A 23,022-nucleotide genomic window follows, 5' to 3' on the forward strand; every position below is an offset into this window, starting at 1 on the left:
CTAAAGGATGTACCTCACATCTATATTTAAGGATATGGTTCCCCTCCCCCTTCTGCAATGCCCAGATGGGCAGGAGGCACCAATTTAGCTCATACCTCAAAAATTGCATAAAAAAAAAAAATTCTCAGCCCCATCTCTCTTTTCTGTCTGGAAATTATCTGGAAAAGCTGAGTGACAACCAATATGGCTGTAGATTGGGGCAAGCTGTCCCTTCAGGGCTCATGCTGAGCAGTAATACTGTCCATACACAGAATCATTTCAGCCCTTCACCTGACAACTATGGGTTAAACCCACAAATCGTCATCCCAGCACCGTATCACGTATCATGCTTCTCTAAGCCTCCGGTTCCTATAAGCAGTTTACTAGCCCTGAAATTTGGAAATTTAGATTTACTGGAGGTTACCCTCCTGCTGTGTCCACGGGCCAAGCCGCGATGGGGAGAGGAGATCCACGTCAGGAGGAGCCATCTTGTTTTTGAAGACAACGTGACACTTCCACCCACTGGTGCTGACTCCTGACCCCAAACTGGTGTCTCTTTCAGCCACACAGCTGGAGTGAATTACAGGGAAGGAAACACGAGGGCCGGCGGGGTACAGAACGCTCCCATACAGATATGGACAATTTATACAAAATCCTCTTTATGCTGGGTTTTATTCTGGTAAATAACCAGAGGATCGGGCAAACAAGAGGTCTCAAAAATGTTCTCAAAGGTTTGGCTCGTAGAATGACAATTAAGACTACTGGGATGTGTACAGAATAGGGATGTGCGGTTATTCCAAGAAACTCTGGCCACCGCTTTACCGAGGCTGGACTTGGCACAGTGTATGGCAATAGTTGCCTCGTAATCTTATTTTTAGGATTAGTTAATAATCATTCTGTAATCCCTGTTGTCGGCGCTCCGTGGTGAGCTTGTGCTTACAGCCAGGAGCCTGTCTTATCAAACCGAGGAACAGTGTACATGAAGCGGAAGGGACAAAGCAGGAGACCAAGGACGAGGGTGGATCAGCCGATAGCCAGGAATGAGACAGCTTGAGGTTCAGTCCACACATAGCGGTAGAATGTCAAAACAACAATGCGGTTTTTGGTTGCCAGGTAGTAACAAATGCTCACGGTAAATTGCATGTGACACACTACTGCTATCTGTGAACCCAGCCTTACTATCATTAAAGTTCTGCCCCGTAAGGCTATCCTGAAAAAAATGACGTATTCACAGGATAGATGATAAATTTGTGATACATGGGGGCCCCAACAGTCACCAGAGCAAGAGTCCCCATTATATCTGAATGGATGACGGTCATACATGCTCCAAGATGATAGCCTCTTACTATCCTCGGATACTACCCTGAGAGGGTTATAGCAGGGCAAACTGGGATTTCTAGTGCCCCCACGGGTGGGGGTGTTGAGGTTTGGCGAGGAACATCTGCTGTCCACCAGACATGATGTCAGAAAATGTTATTACCTAAATTCGATTGTAAATCATGTCTGGTCACATCAACTAGTTATTCTCGCACAGGAAGGTTCCTGCTCACGGTCAATGCTAAAGATGAAAATCTACAAGAACGGTTTGTTTAAAAAAAAAAAAAAAAAAAAAAACATTGTCAATTTTTTCCCAGTAATTTCTAGATGATCTTATTAAGGAGGAAGAGCATTTTAAAGTGGCAGGTTACAGCCATCAGTCATGGCCACAGGCATAGAGATCTCAAGAGTCATCTGAGTGATGACATCATGAAAATGCAGTACCAGGTGGACAGTGACATCACTAATGGCGGGGCTAGGCAGCAGTGCATAGCATCAGGACTGAAAGACATCACACGCAGATGCCTCAACTCTAATGTAGCACCACACAGGACACAACAGAACATTAAACAAAAGGGTTCCCGCTGCTGGTTGCAATAGTGGGAGGATCCAGTATCAAGAGTTTAATTTTTCTGCAGTGCCTCCGGAGGGGAACGGAAGCATTACACAGTTCTACAAATACCGATAAACTGTTGGTGTAATGCACGGTCATTCTGGGTTCTCCAGAGAGAGGCACTCGTGTCCCTGGCTAATAGAGAAGAGTCTTGAAGCAGTCGGGAACCTCTGCCTTCTGCGAGACAAGTCTGGGCTGGAGCTTTCCTTTAAGGGGTTATTTACGCTAAGCGATCCCAGAATTAGGGCGATCATTATGATGGCAATTCTTCTGGTTACGTTTAGTGCAGGGCTATAAAGAATCCATCCCAATTAGGGGGTAAATGTTTCTGTATGCTCCGCCGACCACAATGGTCATAATAACCTCATCTTTATCCAATTTACATAGCCCGATTACATCTATGATCGCCGGCTATTATCCATATTGCACCAGTAATGTACAGGTTAGTGGAGACTGTTATGTACTGGGGCATAAGGAATGCCAAGGTAGGGAGGACAGTCTACCATAGCAATAAGTGTCAGGGCAGAGGTGGGCAGTCTGCCACAGAAACAAGTACCAGGACAGAGGATGGCAGACTATCATAGCAACAGGTAACAGGGAAGAGGAGGGCAGTTAACCATAGCAACAAGTACAAGGGGAGAAAGAAGCAGCTTACCATGGAAACATGTACCAGGGCAGAGGGGGGCAGTATACCATAGCAACAAATACCAAGGCGAGAAGGGAGCAGTCTACCATAGCAACAAGTACCAGGGTAGAAGGGGCAGTTTACCATAGCAACCAATGAGGTCACCCACTATGAGTACAGGTGATGGGTGACAGGAGGATACCATCCGTGGTGACCTCCATGCTGGAGAATAAATCCCACCCCATGTATGAGACCCTGATGGGACTTGTCAGTACTGTAAGTGACCGAGGGCTTCACCCCAAGTGTGAGAAGGAGCTATCGCAGGTCCTTCCTCCCAACCGCGATCAGGCTGTATAATCTACATCAGACCAAGTACAGAGAACTAAATGGCTCTGAAGTCTTCCTTCCTTCTTTCTTCTCTTACTTAGCTGCTATGAACTCCTAGTATATCTTGTCTTCTCAGCTTATGTGTGCCTATGTCTGTAATATATTACTGTGTATTATCCTGTATCTGTATTACTTTGCTGCTGTAACATAATGAAATTTCCACACTGTGGGACTATTAAAGGATTATCTTATCTTATTACCGTACTCTCGTCATGTAACCTGGAAGAAGAAAAAAAAAAATGAATAAATTACACCATCTTACTGGTTGCAATGGGAAACAGCTAACCCATTTTTGAGTACAATAACATGCATACATGAGGTCCATGGAGGCTATAGAGTCCTCCTTTAGTTACATCACCGTACTATGATGTATAATGGGGTCTGCTGGATTCTGAATCCCCCCTTAAAATCACTTGCAGTTGCGTGCAGGAATGGCGGGTTATATTCTTGATGTGTAATATGATGGATTGTGAAGTATTTGAGAGCCAGGAATGTGGAGGAGAGACGGACAGGGCTCTGCATTCCTCCATGGTGAATTCCACAGGCCAGGTGCTGCCCGGTCATAATATGGAGATGAGCGTACCAGAGAAGACCCCAATGTTATGGGGGCAGATTATGAGGTATTTACACGTGAGGACAGAATTATGAGGGAAAAAGTGGAGACTCTGTGGAGCCAAGAACATGTTTTTTGAGGGTGTCCTCAATTATCATACCGCCATGCGTGTCGCCTTACATCAAAATACTACCAGCAAATATCAGTAAAATGGAGACCAAGAATCCGAGGTATGAGGGGCCCTTTAGAGTAGGTTAACACGTGTTGGATTTCTTAAAACAGAATATATCATCTTAATCCGCCTCAATCTGAATGGCATCATAACAATCCTGTTCATGCAAAGCGCCAAACTGTAGGTCAGCCAGAAACACCAAGGCGTAGGCTCTGTACACACGTATACGGAAAGTATTCCAGGGCAAAGCACCATGACGAAAACCCGACAGGCCTATTATAAGCCAATAAGATGTGGTGGGCGCTATTGGCATCTGTCATGTTACAGAACCTTAGACGTAATGAATGACCACAGGGCTAATCCTTGTGTAAATTTGTAGCACACTCGTGATCATACAGCATCCTATATCTCAGCTTCCTGGATCCCAATGGGACATCAATGGTGATAACCTCATTCAGAGAAGAGTCGAACTCTAAACTCATCATTGGCGATCACATGACAGGGCGTTATAATAACAGGGTGTTATAATAACAGGGTGTGCAGCGGTTTCCTCTTCATCTGTCCACACAATGACCGAACATTCAACTTTTACTGCTCCTGCTTTTCCATATAGGCTGTCACATGAGAGAAGCCCCCTCATCCTCCAAGGTTGCCACCATCACCGGCACTGAATCCACAGGCTGTCAGCCAGTATCAAATCCTGAAGGGCAGAAATGAGTTAATCAACGAGTAGCCGTATACTATACCGCCTTACTACCATAGAGAAAAATGTCAGATCCGCAGCGAGGCGCTTCACACAGACGGGTGGCTGATCTAATTAGGGAACGTGGTGATTAACAGCGGCATCTATGGCGACCACCCCTCACCTACACACGCAGGAGGCAGCCATTTTGTTGTCTGAACCAATACACACTTGACTGCAGCCTATCAACATAATGCATCCCAGCGACATCAGTGAGGCGGATATGAAAATATGATGAATTATTTAATGGCTGCCGCCTTTGTAGGTCATTCATGCCACGAATAAAAAGCAGATGAACGAGTAAAAAATGGCACCCAGGGGACACGGCGTCCTGCGAAGTGAGCAGCTGACTAGAACCAGGGTGTTATGGAGGATTCTATATACATGTAATATGGGATGGGTGACAAGCAGAGGTGAAACGTGAGCATCTTGTGCTCCGAAGTAAAATCTGTACCAGGACCCAGACTCAGATTAAGCCCGGGTGATGCCACCGCACCCCTGGTAACAGGAATTATGGCTGACATATCTTGTGTTCATTTCCATACATGTCCCTGTCTGAGGCGACTTTAGTTCTTGTGGTTCTGTAAGTGGCAGAGTGATGTGCGGGGAGCGGCGGAGGGCGCCGGCAGTACATCATATAGTCGTGCTGGCAGGGTGATATAGGATGCTGTTCTCATATCCCCGGGTGACACGTACTATAATAAAACATTTATTCCCAGCTCCTCCTATCGATCCTCAGGGCTGAGACTAAATCAGTCACAGGTTCTTCAAACTGATGGCGGTGACGTTATTACCCGGGAATAATCCACGGCGGCCTGGAGACAGCTGTCCGGTAATATGTAATTACTTATCCATCATCCTGTGCCTCCCGTCTGACTGATGGCATCCATAGTACATGACTGACTCTATACCCCTTACCCCTGTCAAATCTACAGGCAGCTATAGGGCAGGTGTATACCGTATTTTCCGGACTATAAGACGCACATAAAAACCTACGATTTCCTCAGAAATCTTAAGTGCGGCTTATAGTCCGGTGCGCCTTATATATGGATGGAAGCGGCGGCAAAGTCTGCGTGCCGCTTCCATACATACATAAAAGGCACCGTAAGGGTGCATTCACACTACGGAACGCCGGCGTGTATCACAGCCGTACACGCCGGCGTTACAGCAGGGCTGCCGGACACTTCCTATTCATTTCTATGGGAGCCGGCATGCGAGCGCTCCCCATAGAAATGAATGGACAGACACTTCCCATTCATTTCTATGGGAGCCGGCATGCAAGCGCTCCCTATAGAAATGAATGGAAAAAAGCAGTCCATTCATTTCTATGGGGAGCGCTCGCATGCCGGCTCCCATAGAAATGAATGGGAAGTGCCCGGCAGCCCTGCTGTCACGCCGGCCTGAAACAGAACGTGAAACTTACCGAGCGGTGCAGGGCGGGCGGGCATTCAGGCCTCCTCTTCCTCCGATGTTCCGTCCTTCTCCTCCGGCGCTCGCTGATAATGGCCTGGGCGCATGCGCAATATCATAATGCTTCTACTACGGCTACTGCGCATGCGCCCAGGCCATTATCAGTTAGCGAGCGCCGGAGGAGGAGGACGGAACATCGGAGGAAGAGGAGGCCTGAATGCCCGCCCGCCCTGCACCGCTCGGTAAGTTTCACATTCTGTTTCAGGCTTTTATTTTAAAACGGGGGGGTAGTTTAATCTAACTTTTACGGTTGGGCTCTATCAGCATGATTTTGCTGATAGAGCCCCTCCTCGCCTGCCGAGCGCTTCCAATAGAAGCGGCTGGCACGCGGGGGGTTAAGCGGCCGCTGGCAAAGTCTGCCTGCCGCCGCTTTCAATAACATATAATGCGCACCGGACTGCAGCTTATAGTCCGGTGCGCCTTATATATGAACCGAGACGGACTATAAGGCGCTCATGGGCAATGCGCCTTATAGTCCAGTGCGCCTTATAGTCCGTAAAATATGGTATTGTACAGGCAGACAAGCAATAGCTCCGCCACGGAAAATCAGCAGGGGGTCCAATTTCAGTAAAAATGCCCAAAATAGTTAATTTTTTTTTAGTCAGAATTCCTTTGGTAATGACTGGGAATATCTTGACGCCTTCACCCTTTGCACTGCCGAGAGTAAAAACCACAAGTCGACCTGCGCTGAGGGTTTTCTTCACAGCACGTGTAGGAGATCTGTTAAATCTCATCCACTTTGAGGCTACCGTAGAAGCCGTCAGCTAATCCGCTGTGGGGACGTCCTATGGGAACCCAGCCCAAGGCCGGGGACATGCGGGGCAAATCTGTAGCACACACACCGCCGAAAAAAGCCCAAAGCCAAGGTAGAAGAGTACACCGCCCAGGAATCATGACTGAAAGTCACATCGAAGACCAGGCGATTGCGGACATCCCGCTGTGTGTCCCTAGCCTAGAACCTTATTCCCGTGACATGAGTGTGACGGCCATTTTAAAAACAATGGGGGATATTTAACGAATACTGGCATTGTTAACCCATGAATGACAAAGGGCGCGCCTCATTGCGTACCTGGCACACACTCGCCACGCCAACTTTTAGAGAAAGTGCAACAACAACAAAAAAAGTTGCAAATTTTTTGCACAAAAAAAAACTATTCAGAAAAAATTTTGAACTTTTTATGCCTTGAATGCCAAAAAACGGAGTACAAGTCAATAAATGTGCCCCTGATGAGTGACTGACATATCCGTATTAAAACAGACTGTTTTACGCTGCTGTCGAAAAATGATTATGCTGTATCTTGTCTGTTTTTACAGATACATGTGAATACGCCCATAGACTTTCATGTGTTTTAAAATGACCATACATAAAACATCTGTCGCATGGTCGTTTTTCACCATCATGTGAACAAGGCCAAAAAGAGATGAGCCATCCGATTTCATGGACGTCAGGTGGAACGGTCTAGGGCTATATTAACACAACCTTGTCTGCTTCTTGACCACAAAACCTTTTCTTTGACCCAACCCAATGATCCATTTTTAACCCAAGTAACTTTTGCCTCTGACATACTGGGCTTGTGTCTCTGTTGAAACGAAAAAATCCAGAAGTCATTGTCACATCTGTTTTTCAAAGTAGTGTGAATAAGGTGCAAAATTTAACATGTTTTACAATGTCAAATTAAAAGACACACGGAAAAATCACATGCATGGCTTTCACATCCGCTATTAACTGCACAGTATGAATACAGCCATAGGATATGTCACCTTAGTACAGGTCGGCCTCATTCACTATCAATCACATTTCCGTATCTCCTCGTCTGCGCCATGTACACATGCCCCGAGCATTACTCTGACAGGTGCATTACATGGACCGGCCATGTGCAGGCCTCCCTATACTGATGAAATCGTTGCCTCCATCCCATAATAGCACAGTGATGTCATCACCCTGGTTCTGCACTCTCTCTGGTCGTCATGACAACCCCGCCTCAATCCTCAGCTGTATGGTTTCTCTCTCTAATTGGCAGAGAATCAGGGGGGGGGGGGGGGGGGGGGGGTATCCGAATAGCTCTCAGCCCTGTATGTGGAGACCCCGATACACAATCCTCCTATTCCTAACCCCTGCACGTCTCTATGTGCCCGGACCCCCCACATCCAGGCTTCTATTACAGAAGCCCCTCCCTAGGCGAGCTATTCATACCATGCATTAAAAGACCACCTCTGCTTGTCCATCCACCCTGCCGGCCATTATTGTACGTCCCCGTATAGAGGCGCAATCTACACTTTTAGATACAGTAACCCTACTTACCCCCTGCTCGGTGCCCCTTTCTGCAAACAGCTATTATCCCATTACACATCAGTTCAGTGCAGGCTCCAGACCTCACCCCTATAATATCTGCTATTCCATCACTGTCACATCTCCAAATTCTGGAATTCCAGATGAAACACATTTGAGAAGAAAATCCAGGAACCGTAATATCCAGTGCACCACTTCCTGTTTGTAGATATAAGAATGATAAGACACATAGGGGACCCCAAATACATCTTTACCACCTTGGCAGGGTCTAAAGGACCCCTATACACAAAAGTTACCGGACCCCCGCCTGAAGGGGTCTCACAACTTTCCAAGAACATACTAAGCTGAGTTTTCCCCATTGGAAACACACACACATACACTCGGCCAAAATGAGGGTGTAAGTGTATGGGAAGTCTGGAGAAGAGCGGAACAGGAGCTATTAAAGGTATATAGAGACATACAGACGCCTGCTGACAAACTTGCTACTCCCAATCCCCCCATACACATGCATGCTTGGTTTGGCATGGAGTGTACATGTGTTCTCTTAAAGGGATTCTAACACTAAATAGCTATTTTTTCTACTTTAGACGTCGGAATAGCCTTTAGAAAGGCTATTCGCCTCTGACCTTTAGACGTGGTCTCCGCGGCGCTGTTCCTTAGAAATCCCAGTTTTTACCGGTATGCTAATGAGATCTCTCACCGCAATGGGGGCGGGCCCCAGCGCTCAAACGGCGATGGGGGCGTCCCCACTGCTGCCCGAGAACTCTCTCCAGCGACGCCTCCTTCTTCAGCTGAATCCTCCACTTCTCTGTCATCTTCCTTCTGCGTCAGCTCCGACGCCTGCGCAGTCGGCTCTGACAGCAAGACACTAGTAGAACCAACTTTGCATGCCGGCCTGCGGCCATATTTTCAAGGCTGCAATTGTGCGCACGCGCAGTACACTCCTCGAAGTCTTCGCTGAATAAAGCGTACTGCGCATGCTCAGTAAGGTCTGTACAGACCTCCGACGCACGAGTGAAGTCATCCACCATCGCTGGAGAGAGTTCCCAGGCAGCAGTGGGGACACTCCCATTGCCGTTTGAGCGCTGGGGCCCACCCCCATTGCTGTGAGAGAACTCATTAGCATACCGGTAAAAACCAGGATTTCTAAAGAACAGCGCCACGAAGACCGCGTGTAAAGGTAAGAGATGAATATCCTTTCTAAAGGCTATTTCGACGTCTAAAGCAGAAAAAATAGCTATTTCGTGGTAGAATCCCTTTAAGGTAAGCCACTGCTGCTGATTTCAGTTCCCCTGAAATCCCATAGCCTAAATCATATCTCCTCTGCCCACGTCCTAGTTCAAGTTCTCATACACTTTTATGGTACCAATAAATTGTGACTCTGATAGGCCAACTCCTCCTGTCACCACCAGTAATTGTTGTCACTGTCCAATGAAGAAGCCATATTTGGCCTCATTTTAATGCTAATTCATACAACAGGTTTCCATGACCGCACACTACCCAATTTTTTAATGGACAGAGCACGGCCCCATGGAAGATACTGTATCTATTACCACGACCATCATGTGACCAATTCACATATATTGGGATATTTTTACGTATCCCTCAGACTCAAATCTAGGAGGGATCTGTAACAAGGGATTACCCTTGTGAAAAACCTAATCTTGGCCCAGTACACGGCCCTTTCGTGTGAACAAGCACCTAGTCATTAAACTCCAACCTCTTACAACACTACAACTCCCAGCGGATAGGGCATAGAGAGGATTGGAGTTTTTCAACAACTGGAAAGCCACAGGTTGGAGGTCACCGCAGGAGGGCATGAACATAAAAAGCAAAATCACACCGCTCTGGTCACTTACCCAGCGGACAAGACTTTTAGTGCAGTGTGAGAAGATTCTTGCACCTAGCCTTGGCCTTGAGTGTCTCGCTTGGGGTCTCGTCATTAGTATTTGTCACCACATGTCTCCCTTGTTAATGACGTCCAGTTGCTATTCTGCCATTAGCCCCCACCTCGTCTGGCTCGACCGTGCCGCTAAATCTGGCTCCCTCTGAAAGCCTCTTTCAGGACGTGTCAATAAAAGTGATGTCTGTCCAACAGACTTTGTCCCAACACATGAAGTGCAAAAAAAGGATGCGGAGGCCCCCTCTGCAGGGCTCGGCCGGAGGGGTCAGAACGGACCCATCAGTCCCTCGTAAAGACCACACTTGTGCCATAAAGCAGCAAATACATGCTTGTCTGAGGGACTGGGAGCTAAAAAGAGAAAGGGTCCCTGGTAAACAAGTCTTTCATCCTGCCGGGAGCCATGTTTGTGCTAAGAGAATTCTTGCTGAATAGTATAACCTGGCGCCAGGAGAGGACTGAGAGCGGAGGGGGAGCTGCATCGGTCTGGGGGGTTACTATACCTAAAAGTCATTGTAAGTCACTTTATAAGGTGGCCATACACATTACATGAATTTCAGGAGATGTTGGAGGCTTGGCCAAGTGTGCATGTGTGAGAGCCATGAGCTGGGCGAGAGAGTCATAGGCTGGAGCAGATCCTGCCAAATATAATGGGATTTTTATCTTATATGTATCGGACCTTAAAGGGGTTTCTTTAGGACTTACCATACTGATGGCATATCCTTAGGATGTGTGGGGGTCCAACACCCCTGACCTCCGCTGATCTGTAACACAGTTTCTGCCCTGTGCCGATAAGTCATGTTAATTGGTAACATGGTACAGCAGAAGCTCAATCCTATTCAAGGAATTGGGGCAGAGCTACAATACCAAGCACAACCACTACACAATGTATGGCGCTGTGCTTGGTATTCAGGGAAGCACTTACCTGGACACTATGGCCTCTTCAACTAACTAATCTGTGGGGGTCCTAGGTGTCGAACCTTACTGATCCAATAGTAATGACATGGCTGGTACCTGTAAACAATACAGGGTTTTTAACTCTTTCCAGGATTTTAGTCTATATATACCTCCACCATTTAGTCAGTTAGATATTGGCAACCTAAATGATGGCACAGAACAGTATATGATCCCCTAGCGATATTAGACTGAGCACTACAATGTAGTTACGTCATCCTGCTCACTATACAGTGCAGCAGTAAATGGGGCTTTTCTCTATAAGCTGGCCTCCCAAGTAGTGGTACATTTGGGACCTCTCACCTTGGCCCCTGCCCCCACATTCACCTTATAATTGCATCTGGCATGGACGGGGGTTCTGCTATTCTCCGAGCCCCGCCAAAACAGAGATGGAACGGCAAGGGGTAATAGTTAAATGGAAGTCAACAGGGAGTTTGCGCACAGGTTGGCAGCGTGCCCGGTTTGCCAGCTCCAACCCTGGTCTGGCTTTATTAGACCTATCTCCAGCTTCAGAGCCAAGATAAACTCTCGGCTCCCAGAAAACCTGATCCAGGTACTTTTCACAAGCCGTAATATATTAGTTTAATTCTAGATTTCACAAAGTAATTGTGACAGAAAGCAGAGACGTAGAAAATTGGAGACCCTGGGTCCTAGCCCTGACTCCTGGGGCAGAAAGCAGAGCGGAGACAGAATGATCGCTCCTGAGATCCTAGCCCTGACTCTTGGGGCAGAAAAGCAGAGCAGCTGCAAAATGGAAGCACCTGGGTCCTAGGCCTGACTCCCAAGGCAGAAATCAAGAGCTGCTGCAAAATGGGGGCCCCTGGGTCCCAGCCCTGACTACTGTGCTACAGCCATTACAGAATTGGAACCCCTGGGTCCTACACTCCGGCTCTTCTAAAGATAGCCATCGACATGAGACAGCTATGGTTGTTGACAAATTATTTCCTGTGACTCCCCCATTACCATGCATGTCCGACTCAATTTCTAAGCTACAGGAAGCTGGAGCTGCTTTTACTACAAAACTACAACTCCCAGCATGTCCTGACAGTCATACCACTGATGTAGAGTAATCTTAAAGGATCTCCTACAAGGGTAACAGCAGATGCACTATTATCGCCATACATCCCAACTTTTTATTGGTAGATATCGAGGCCCCCTACTTACTTAGGAATGCTTACTTTGGTGCTGGGATCGGGTAGTAAGGCTGTGAGTCCACAGGCCACGGGAGCCATTCCACTATAAACCCCCAGTTGCTCCTTAATCTTTAGCTCCTTCATGTCCCATTCCAAATGCACCATGAATATTCACCTTGTCCCCGCTGACCCACTGCTAATAAAGCGGGTCACGTAGTGTTAAATATAAGATAATGCGCTGTCTCCATCATAGCAGGACTGGCTCCTCATACACACTCTTTGGGCTTCGGTTTTGCAGGAGTCCACTTTTTGGATAAGGCCACATGTAGCAAAATGCAACATGAAATGCTCCAGGCATATAAAACTCTAAAATTTGGCGTTTTCAGCAGTGGGATGAGACTGAATAAAATTATTTTTCCGCAAGCTGTAGCCTCTGACAAAGGGTATGTCCATCTGATGAAGAGACAGCCTTCGATTCACCACTTAATAGGGTTATAATAATTAAGTGGTGTAAAAGCCACCAATCGTCTAAAATAGCTGCAAGCGGCGTCTTTGCCGCAGCCTCACCACAATCCGGAAGGTGGGTGTGGTCAGGTCGTGGGCCATAACCTGCGCCACCTTTGTCATTATTTACACCATATGTGTAACGTAAATGAATGCAAAATCTATAGCAGCAAGGCAGTGGTGAAAACTTGCATCTTAGTGCAAGGACCCTTAGAAGATGCACATGAATTAGGCGTGCCTGCCGCTCACGCCGACTGGCTGGAAAGCAAGAAAGTAATACTCCTCCATCCCATGCCAGGAAGTAAAGAGGCTCACATGACCACTACGGCTTTGTTCACATCTTTATTGGCGAATCCATTGCAGAAACAACTGAAAATAGTCAGTGGGGTCCGCCAGTGTCCATGTGTAACCTCTGTTATAGCGGTCCAGCTCTACATCATTAGGAGCGCGGCGCTAGTAGACGCAGCTGGTAAGGATCTGTGATGGGTGTGAGTGACATGACCGATGCCTCTCCAGCGATCACTGAAGCCAATGATCGGTCTCAGTGGTCACATGAGCTTCTCCGCTTTCAATGCAGCAAATCCTGGCACTAGAGGAGCTATACCCAAATGCCCCCAAGTGTCTCCAAACCCCTGAACAAGCCCTTTAAGACGGCCATACATTATGCCAGTCTTGATGAATCCACCATGTGTCTTGTATTACTACGTGACAACTTCCAGACAGTCATTATTGCTCCCACAGGGGTTGTATATCCAGGCTTTATAGAGGAAGGGGCCTTCTCTTTGTCAACGGCAACCCCCTTTTTATCAGAAAAAAAAAAAAAAAAACATATCAAGACTTTCCATCCTGCAAGAGATAAAAGAGCTGGAAACGTCTCCACTTTCCCTCATTCCAATGACATGAAAGTGATCGGGTGAAGGGAAGTGAGAAGATAGCGGCGAGAAGTATGAGATCAGCGGCAATTTCCTGCTTCGCTGTCAAGAGCCTCACCACTGTGAACAATAGATCTGAAGCTCTGCATAGATCCTGGCTGTCACTCCGCAGGTACCCGCACAGGCGAGGACAGGCCCGACCCGGCACCCTCTCACTCAGCAACTAGAGATGAGTGTACCGGGCCACTAAAGACTTGGAGTTGGCTCCTATAAAGGTGGAGGGTGCACATTCTGGAAAGCAGACACCTATAGGAAAAACAAGCAGCGGGTCAGGAAGGGGTTAATGGGCAGCTGCTGATACGAGTCAGACTTACACATTCCAGAAGGTACCTGGACATGATATATTTATCTCTCAGGATGTTTCCTGGTAAAACGTTTAACACAAATATGGGAGCAGAACCCTGGCGAGAGACGAGGAAATGCCGTAACCCCTTCGCGGATAATATTCAGCAGCAGGCGGCGCCGGCCCCGGCGCACTAGGCGAGGGCATTGCAGGGAGTGGGGATGGACTCCCTGTAAATGTTGGGGAGATCACAGGGAAGGACAGATACAGGACAAGGGTCACATGACCAAAACAGGGGAAACTGATAGAACAGTTGAGGACGACAGTGCCAAAAAAAAAAAAAAACAATACAAAAAACACACTTGGATAATTTAACATTTTGTGCAATGGCAATGAAAATAGCTGCAAAACCTCGGATGCTCTCACAGTGCACTAACCGCATCCAAGTGCACTGAATACACCCCAATACCATACCGTATATGATGACCCCTACATGGCTTGTCACCCAGCTTTTCCATCCTGCTTAACAGTAAAAGTGTATCTATTCTATATAGTATAGAATATGTATTGCTGCATGACTTTTAAAGGGCCTTGGAAAGCTGAGTGAAGACTTCAGTAATGTCAGCCATACCCACCTTGTCCATGCAGCACATCACAGCTTTCCTAGAGTCCTGAACGGCACACTTGTCTACTTAGAAGACATATAAGAGGATATGTATTAGGGGTCATGGAAAGTTGAGTGGCAACAACCGTGTTAAAGAATGAACATCAGAAAATACTAGAACTTTGCCAAGGTTTCCGACACTGACACTTTCACCTATAAAAACCACAACTGCTGCAAAACCACACGTCTTCTTTCCCAATGCAGCTTTGACCACTTCCAACTACAGCGTCTGAACACCCCCCTACACCACAGATATATCTGCCATAAGAATTCCTAGACGAGTTGTCACACAGCTTTTCCATCCTCCTGAAGGGCAAAGTGTCTATGGATTCTATATAGTACAGGGAATGGATTGATGCATGAATTTGTCATTTAGGGACCTTAGAAAGCTGGGTGACAACTGAGTAACAATTCGTCTATTCTATATATAGGGTATGCATTCCAGCATGACTTTGCCAGTTAGGGGCCTTGGAAAGCTGGGTGATAACTCCAGTAATGTCAGTCACATCCAGCTTTCCCAGAGTACTGAGAGGCAAATTTGTCTTGTTATGAGATATACAGGGGAGCTTTCCCAGCTTTCACCCAGCTTTCCCAGAATCAGATATACTTCATAGAGGAAGATAATGACAAGGGATATATTTACATTTACTGTGGTTCAGCTCTGGTAGCGATATCACCCCCATCACGGCTGGAGAGTTTGTTACAGTGTGTCAGGACAAGTGGCCTGGAGAATGTCCTCCACCCCGCAGACCGGACAATGTGGACACTTCAGAACAAAGGGAATCTGGCAAATATTTACAGGAGCAAAACAGCACAGATGGACGCAACAGAAGGCGCAGGGATAACTCCCAACATCTCCTCTCACCTTCTACTACACAGGAGCGGAGCGTCTGCGGCTTCTGCTGCAAAACCTGAATACCCTGCGAAGAATGTGAGCCCTGGCCGTCCCCATGATCCCTATGAACCTCAACATTTAGCTACATCCAAATAAACATACACAATATTTACTTGGACGGCGGCTACTGGCGCTCCTGTCCGCTCGCTTGTGTTCTGGCACTGGAGCCAGGGGGGATGCTGAGTGCACAGAAATCTCTTATTAATTCCTTACAGAAGCTCATGCTAACGGTGGCAGTGTATACTGGATATGGTGTCCGACAGCATGACCTGCATCATAGGCATCAGGTATGTCTCCAGGCAAAGAGAACTGATGCTAAGAAGCCATGTTTAACACTATGTAAGAGAATTGCACAACAAGCGGTTCCCTAATGTTATTATGGGGGCTGGGAGGGTCACCTATACACATGGACAGGACACTCAAATTTTGATGTTGGAGGCCACCAAATCAAATCAATAGATAAGAAAACTCTGTGACAGGAAAATCCATATAAATACCCACAGCTCCCCGTGCGGGCTGAGGATACAGTAAGCAATAATCGTCTGTGTCCCGGGGGCTTACCTTAACGGCTAAAAATATCGTAAGCATAAATGTCACGAAAATAACAATTGAAAAGTATCCGAACGTCTTATGAGATAGCCATGTCTCAGGGGGACTACAACGAGGGTCTGGGGACGGTGCCGATCCAGGTGCTCACATTTCAGATAATGAAGTCACTAATGAGACGGTGGCAAATAACACTTGTAACTCGAGTTACCAGACAATAGACGTGAGGTCACATGGTGGGGGGGTCGCCATGGGCTGTGGGGACAGTGAGCGGGGGTCTATGGGACACATCTGTATATCAGACAAATATAAGAATCAAGATAAAAGGATAAGGAGACTGTGGGATACAGAGAGCCCCTGATTGAATAATATCTCTCGTATCAATCTCAGGTAACCAATGTGGCCTGGAGACGTCCTGTTCTGTGCTCCTATATACCAGTTACTGGGAGTGCTGGGTGACAACCAATATGGCCGACATCATAACTTCCATATTGGTGGTCACCCTGGATTCCACAAATGATCAATCAGATGACCACATGGGGAATGTGGTGTCAAGTCATCACCTTCATCTCATTGTCATGTTCCTCATTCCTGAACATGATCCTGCTGGCAGACGCCACTGCCATTAGGGGGCACCAGTACCATGTAGGGTAATGAGTCTGTCCAATGTTTACCCAGGTGACGTGTTACTGTAACATCCTCATGATGCTAGGACACAAGGTTTACCCGTAGGACATTACCCTGACCATCATACTGCCCCCCACTGGCACGTTCTTCCCAAAACGCCCCCTGGTATCATTTCTTTAAACACAGTAAATAAGTGACAAACAAACATGGCCCTCCATGTGATGTTACACGTGATCTATCAGACCAGGCATCTTCTTCCATTGTTTCATGGTCTAGTTCTGAGGTTCATTGTGCCCACTTTCTCTGATGGACAGTGGTCAGCATGAACGTTCTGACCGGTCTGTGACTACCCCATATACACAAGCTGTGATGTTCTGTCACCTTATAGTCAGCAGTGGTCAGGGGTCAGCATGAACGCTCTGACCGGTCTGTGACTACCCCCATATACACAAGCTGTGATGTCCTGTATGTACTGATACCTTATATCATAGTCTGCAGTGGTCAGGGGTCAGCATGGACGCTCTGACCGGTCTGTGACTACCCCATATACACAAGCTGTGATGTCTTGTGTATACAGACACCTTATATCATAGTATATTGGCCCTTGTCACTTTCGCTCAGATCCTTACGCTTGCCCAATTTTCCTGCTTCCAACACATCAATATCTAGCCTGGACTGCTCTCTTGCTGATGGATATATCCCACTCCATCACCAGATATCCACTTCACCAGGTTTTAATGTTATGGCTGATCAGAGAATATCTGGATACCCATACCAGCCTGTTACATAACAACATATCACGCCGCTTACGGCTGTTATTCAGTGTATGAAATATTTATTACAGTCGGCCCAGTGATGAGTAAGTACGGCCATGGATCACACATCGCTTATTGCTTCACGCAGCAGAATCATCCCGCACTTCCACCCTGGGCCTGTAGGGGGGCTTCCATTACTGATCATAGGAGATGACTATTGCGGACGGCCTTCTGCTAGGCTCCCATCAATACATGTTAATGTGTAAAGAATGAATCATCTGCACATAATAAACCTTATCTGGCAGTCACGGCCAAAAAGACTAATGATTTACAATATTTCCCCCATTCATTTCTCTCCATCTCCTGCCGAAGGTTAATGAGAAACATCAACTTACAAATGTGGTGTATGTTCCTTTAAACGAGGACCTGTCATGTCAGCACAGGAGCAGGAGTCATACATGGTGTCATGAGTAGCATTACCTCACTGAGGCACCTGATGCCACGCGGCTCGCCATGGATGGCCACAAGAGGACTCCCAAGGCATAGGGACTGGAAAATGTACACCCAATACCATCACATTCAGCACAAGTCATCCTTATTTGAATCATGGGAAAGCGGGGCGACAACCAAAATAGCTTCCAATACAGTTCCCATAAGAGGTGACCCAGCTTTCCAAGCCTACTGCATGACAAATCTGTCTTGATTTACAGAGTTTGGAGCACTGTATAACTAGACTGAATGGCAGTTCAGGAGTCCGGGAAAGCTGGATTAAAAGCCCTGAATGGCACTCCATTAAAAACAGAACCACAGTAGTGTAAAATATAGGGGATCCTGTATTAACACATGGCTATAGGTTGACATAATTTCAGATACCAGCAGCTGGTGACCCACTGTCCTGCACCCTAATAGTGTAAAATATGAGGGGGCTGAATTAAACTATGGCTATAGGATGACATGGTATAACCTCAGATACTAGCCGCTGTGCCCTGCCCTACAACGCCCCAAACTTTACCATCTATGGTCGGCTTCAGGACCTGGTGCTTTTACTTGGCTGAGGGGCTTCATGACCCTTCCAAGTCCTAGTCCAACTAGACCCCAAATGAAGTCTCTATGGGGCATGTAACTCTCTCCATCAGCCACGGCGCCAACAAGTCACCAAAGAATCACAATACCACGTATCTCAATTTGGTATTATCTGTTCAGTATCTAGTTTCATAGGGGTAGATTGTGGGACACTTAGGGACCCCCACCACTTGCTAGAGCAGGGTTCCCAAGCCTGTAATACCTCCCCATTACAAGAGGAGTGTGAATGGAGTGGTGGTCCAGCATGTGCTCCATTCAAACTCCTCCACAATGTGTAGTGAGGAGGAAAGGGCGTTACAGACCCCTGTTCTAGTTACCAGAGGGGGTCCTAAACAACCTCTTCTAAGGTTTGCATCTTTGCTGCAACAAGTCCGACTGCTGGGACCCCTTCAATCACAAAATTGAGGTTCTGTGCCCCCATTAGAATGGAGCAGTGGTGGAGAATGTGGACCCTTGTACTAGTGAACAGTGGGGGTCCCTGCAGTCAGACCCCACCAGTCACACACTTGTTACTTACACTGTGAATAGGAGAATAGAAACTGGGGAAAGGCTGGGGAACACACTGGGCAAAGCTAAGCTGACGCAAATTTGCTAGCAGCAGACGCAGCGTTTTTTGGGTGCAGCATAGTAGATAGGACTTAAATCCCATCTGTAGGTTACATTAAAAAAGCCGCAACACAAATTGACTTGCACCCCAATTTCTGAGCCTGTAGCATGTCAATTATTGCAGCGGATTTTATTCCTGGATTTCATGCTTTGCAATCTTCAGGTGGGCCGCACCCCATTTTGAATATTTTTTTCTGTGCTTATTTTGCAGAAGAAAACATCGCTGAATTTACTTGTGGACAAGGAGCAGCAATTGTAACGTGTGTGACCAAAGCACATAGCTGTAGTACAGTAGTAAACAGGCAAAATCTTCTGGCGTGTGTGAATATGCCCTTATAAGCACAACCCAGGATCTCATAACAGTGGGACCACTACCTAGACCTGTCTTCAAAGATATAGCTAAAAGTGCTGCAAGCCGTCAATCATCATCTTACAGATTTATGATAAATAAGTGCAAGCTCTTGGACCCATAGGATAGATGCATAAGCAAATTCTCCCTGCCACGACCCAATCTCCTTACGATTTACATCCAGTCCTGATGCGTCCTCGGCATGAACACATCTGTTCTCTCCATTGTGACAAGAGCTCCAATCTGCTGCATCCTCCAGAACGCTCGACTCAGTGCACACACGGCGCTCATCAGATGTGGCATCTCACTATTAAACTTCTATCCTCGAGCTGGAATAGCCATTGGCTTTACAGAGCCTTTTACTAGCAGTGGAAGGAGGGGGGATGGGCCGATATATATGGCTCCTTGGGGATCAGCAGAGCCCGCTGCCTGCTAACAGATTGCAAGCTCCTGGGGTTTCCATGGCACTGATAAGATCCCATGTTATTAGAGAGGCGACCTTATATATGTGAGATCATGTTATATATACTCCATGACAAGGACACTCGTGCTGCACTAGATTGCAAGCTCCAGGGGTTTCAATAGCACTGATAAGATCACATTGTATATATATCCAAATGCGGCGGATGTTAGTATAAATATATACCCATAGACATGGATGCTTGAGCTACACTAGATTGCAAGCTCCTTGCAGCACAATTGTCCATGTCATGAGGGTATACATGTAACATGATCCTTCGTATACCAGCATGGCACTGATAACATTGCTATAGTCACATGTTACTAGACCAGAGACCTTACACAAATATATGCACATATACAATCATGTGAGATAAATATCTATACACACCCAAGACGTGGAAGCTCAAGATGCACTAGATTGCAAGCTCCTTGGAGCACGAGCGTCCATGTCATGGGGGTATATATGAAACATGATACCCTATATACATGCATGACAGTGATAATTTTGTTATAGTCGCATGTTAATAAAGCAGTGACCTTTCACAAATACATGCATAGACAGCCATGATATAATATATACACACATGTATATAATCCAAGCATGTGGGCGCTCATTCTGCATTAGATTGCAAGCTCCTGGGGTTTCCATGGAACTAATAATATCACTACAATCACATGTTATTAGAGTAGAGACCTTTCACGAATATACCGTATGCACGTGCACGTATACAGTCACTAATATATACACATATATATCTGCTAAATTACAACCTCCTAAACCAAGGAAAATCCCCCAAACCGAGGTCACGGGGGACATTTCTAACATAAGCGGCCATAATAACACTGCATGCAAAAAAAAAAAAAAACACACACACACATTAGAAAATTAAATACAAATTTTACATGATGATAACCGAAAGTGCACAAAAATCGTAAATCCCAAAAGTCGTCAGCTAACCCCTGATGCAAATCATTCATCACACCAGAATAGAGTGCAAGCTCCTGGGCGCCGGGCGGACGATACACCGCCATCTGACAACCTGTCACATCCAAACAGTATACAATAACTGGGGCTCACAGACTGTACACAATACAACATATCCAAGGCACCGGAGGGGGGACACAGGGTGGGGTGCAGTCAGGTGACAGGGCTGGAGAGAGGAGGTCAGAGCTGGGTGGAGCAGGCAAGGAAAGGGTTACAGTCAAACACCCCAAAAGTGCACAGAGGCCCCTGAAATAAGGGGGTCACACCCCAAAAGCATGTAAGGTGAAGCAGAAACACTGCACAAGCCAAATCCCAGTAGTGCAGATGCCACGTCCCTGGGCACCCCTCCACCAGTGCCCCTGGCAGTGCCCCTCCCTTCAGGGGCTCCAGGCGTGCACCCCCATATAACACTACCCTGAGGACAGACTCCCGGCACGCCGCCTCGGCTCCTACTCACCGTGCATTGTATGGTCCACCTCGGTATTTTGGGGGAGGGGGGTCCAGGGTGTATCAGGGCAGCAGAGACCCCCGAACAGACAGCCGGACAGACAGACAGCCGCTCCCACCAGCACCGCCGCCTGCTCTCACACTGAGCCGCTCCGAGCCCCAGAGACCCTTTTCTACATGGACGGTACCACTGCAAAATAGGGGACGCCGATTACTTCTGAACTGCCTGGCCTGCGCTGTAATAAGGCGTTCCTCGATATGAATGAACCTTAAAGGTGGATAAATTTATAATAAAACATAATCGATTACCATAGATTCAATAACATGTAAGTATGCTCCTTGGAACAGTACACAACAAGCTCCAGCACCCCCTATATCTGGTGGTACAGTCCATCACTTATCACATCGCTGTTGTGAGATGCTACTGCTCGGTGTGAGAAGGGTCTGTGGTGATATCAGTGGCCAGTGTGTGAGGGAATGGGGGGATGGCACTATCATGAGGACAGTGTATCCATGCATGGCACTATTCTGGGGGCAATGTGTGAGAGGATGGCACTATTATGGGGGCAGTGAGTGAGTGGATAGGGGATGGCACTATTCTGGGGGCAGTGTATCCTTGGATGGCACTATTATGGGGGCAGTGTGTGAAGGGATGGCACTATTATGGGGGCAGTGTATCCTGGGATGAAGGATGGCACTATTCTGGGGGCAATGTGTGAGAGGATGGCACTATTATAGGGGCTGTGAGTGAGTGGATAGGGGATGGCACTATTCTGGGGGCAGTGTGTGAAGGGATGGCACTATTATGGGGGCAGTGTATCCTTGGATGGCACTACTATGGGGGCAGTGTATCCTGGGATGAAGGATGGCAAAGTTATGGGGGCATTGTGTGAGGGGTTGAAGGGATGGCACGATTATGGGGGCAGTGTATTCTGGGATGGCACTATTATGGGGGCAGTGTATCCTGGGATGGCACTATTATGGGGGCAGTGTGTGAAGGGATGGCACTATTATGGGGGCAGTGTATCCTGGGATGGCACTATTATGGGGGCAGTGTATCTTGGGATGGCACTATTATGGGGGCAGTGTATCCTGGGATGGCACTATTATGGGGGCAGTGTATCCTGGGATGGCACTATTATGGGGGCAGTGTATCTTGGGATGGCACTATTATGGGGGCAGTATATCCTGGGATGGCACTATTATGGAGGCAGTGTGTGAAGGGATGGCACTATTATGGGGGCAATGTGTGATGTGTGAAGGGATGGCACTATTATGGGGGCAGTGTATCCTGGGATGGCACTATTATGGGGGCAGTGTATCCTGGGATGGCACTATTATGGGGGCAGTGTATCCTGGGATGGCACTATTATGGGGGCAGTGTATCCTGGGATGGCACTATTATGGGGGCAGTGTATCTTGGGATGGCACTATTATGGGGGCAGTGTATCCTGGGATGGCACTATTATGGGGGCAGTGTATCTTGGGATGGCACTATTATGGGGGCAGTGTATCCTGGGATCGCACTATTATGGGAGCAGTGTATCTTGGGATGGCACTATTATGGGGGCAGTATATCCTGGGATGGCACTATTATGGAGGCAGTGTGTGAAGGGATGGCACTATTATGGGGGCAGTGTGTGAAGGGATGGCACTATTATGGGGGCAGTGTATCCTGGGATGGCACTATTATGGGGGCAGTGTATCTTGGGATGGCACTATTATGGGGGCAGTATACCCTGGGATGGC

The 23,022-nt window shown here is 47.2% G+C and overlaps 1 protein-coding gene across 2 annotated transcripts in view; it reads right to left on the reverse strand.

Moving 5' to 3' along the window:
* PLXNA3 (plexin A3) overlaps nt 1–21,400 on the reverse strand; it is a 94,275-nt gene extending 72,875 nt beyond the window's left edge. For both annotated transcript variants that reach the window (XM_075259132.1, XM_075259131.1), the window contains exon 1: nt 21,284–21,400. The gene's annotated coding sequence lies outside the window, so the exon portion shown is untranslated. The remainder of the gene's footprint in view (nt 1–21,283) is intronic.
* Between the last annotated feature and the right edge of the window lie 1,622 nt (nt 21,401–23,022).

Source organism: Leptodactylus fuscus, chromosome 11 (genome assembly GCF_031893055.1).
Source record: "Leptodactylus fuscus isolate aLepFus1 chromosome 11, aLepFus1.hap2, whole genome shotgun sequence".
In the NCBI taxonomy this organism is placed as follows: Eukaryota; Metazoa; Chordata; class Amphibia; order Anura; family Leptodactylidae; genus Leptodactylus; species Leptodactylus fuscus.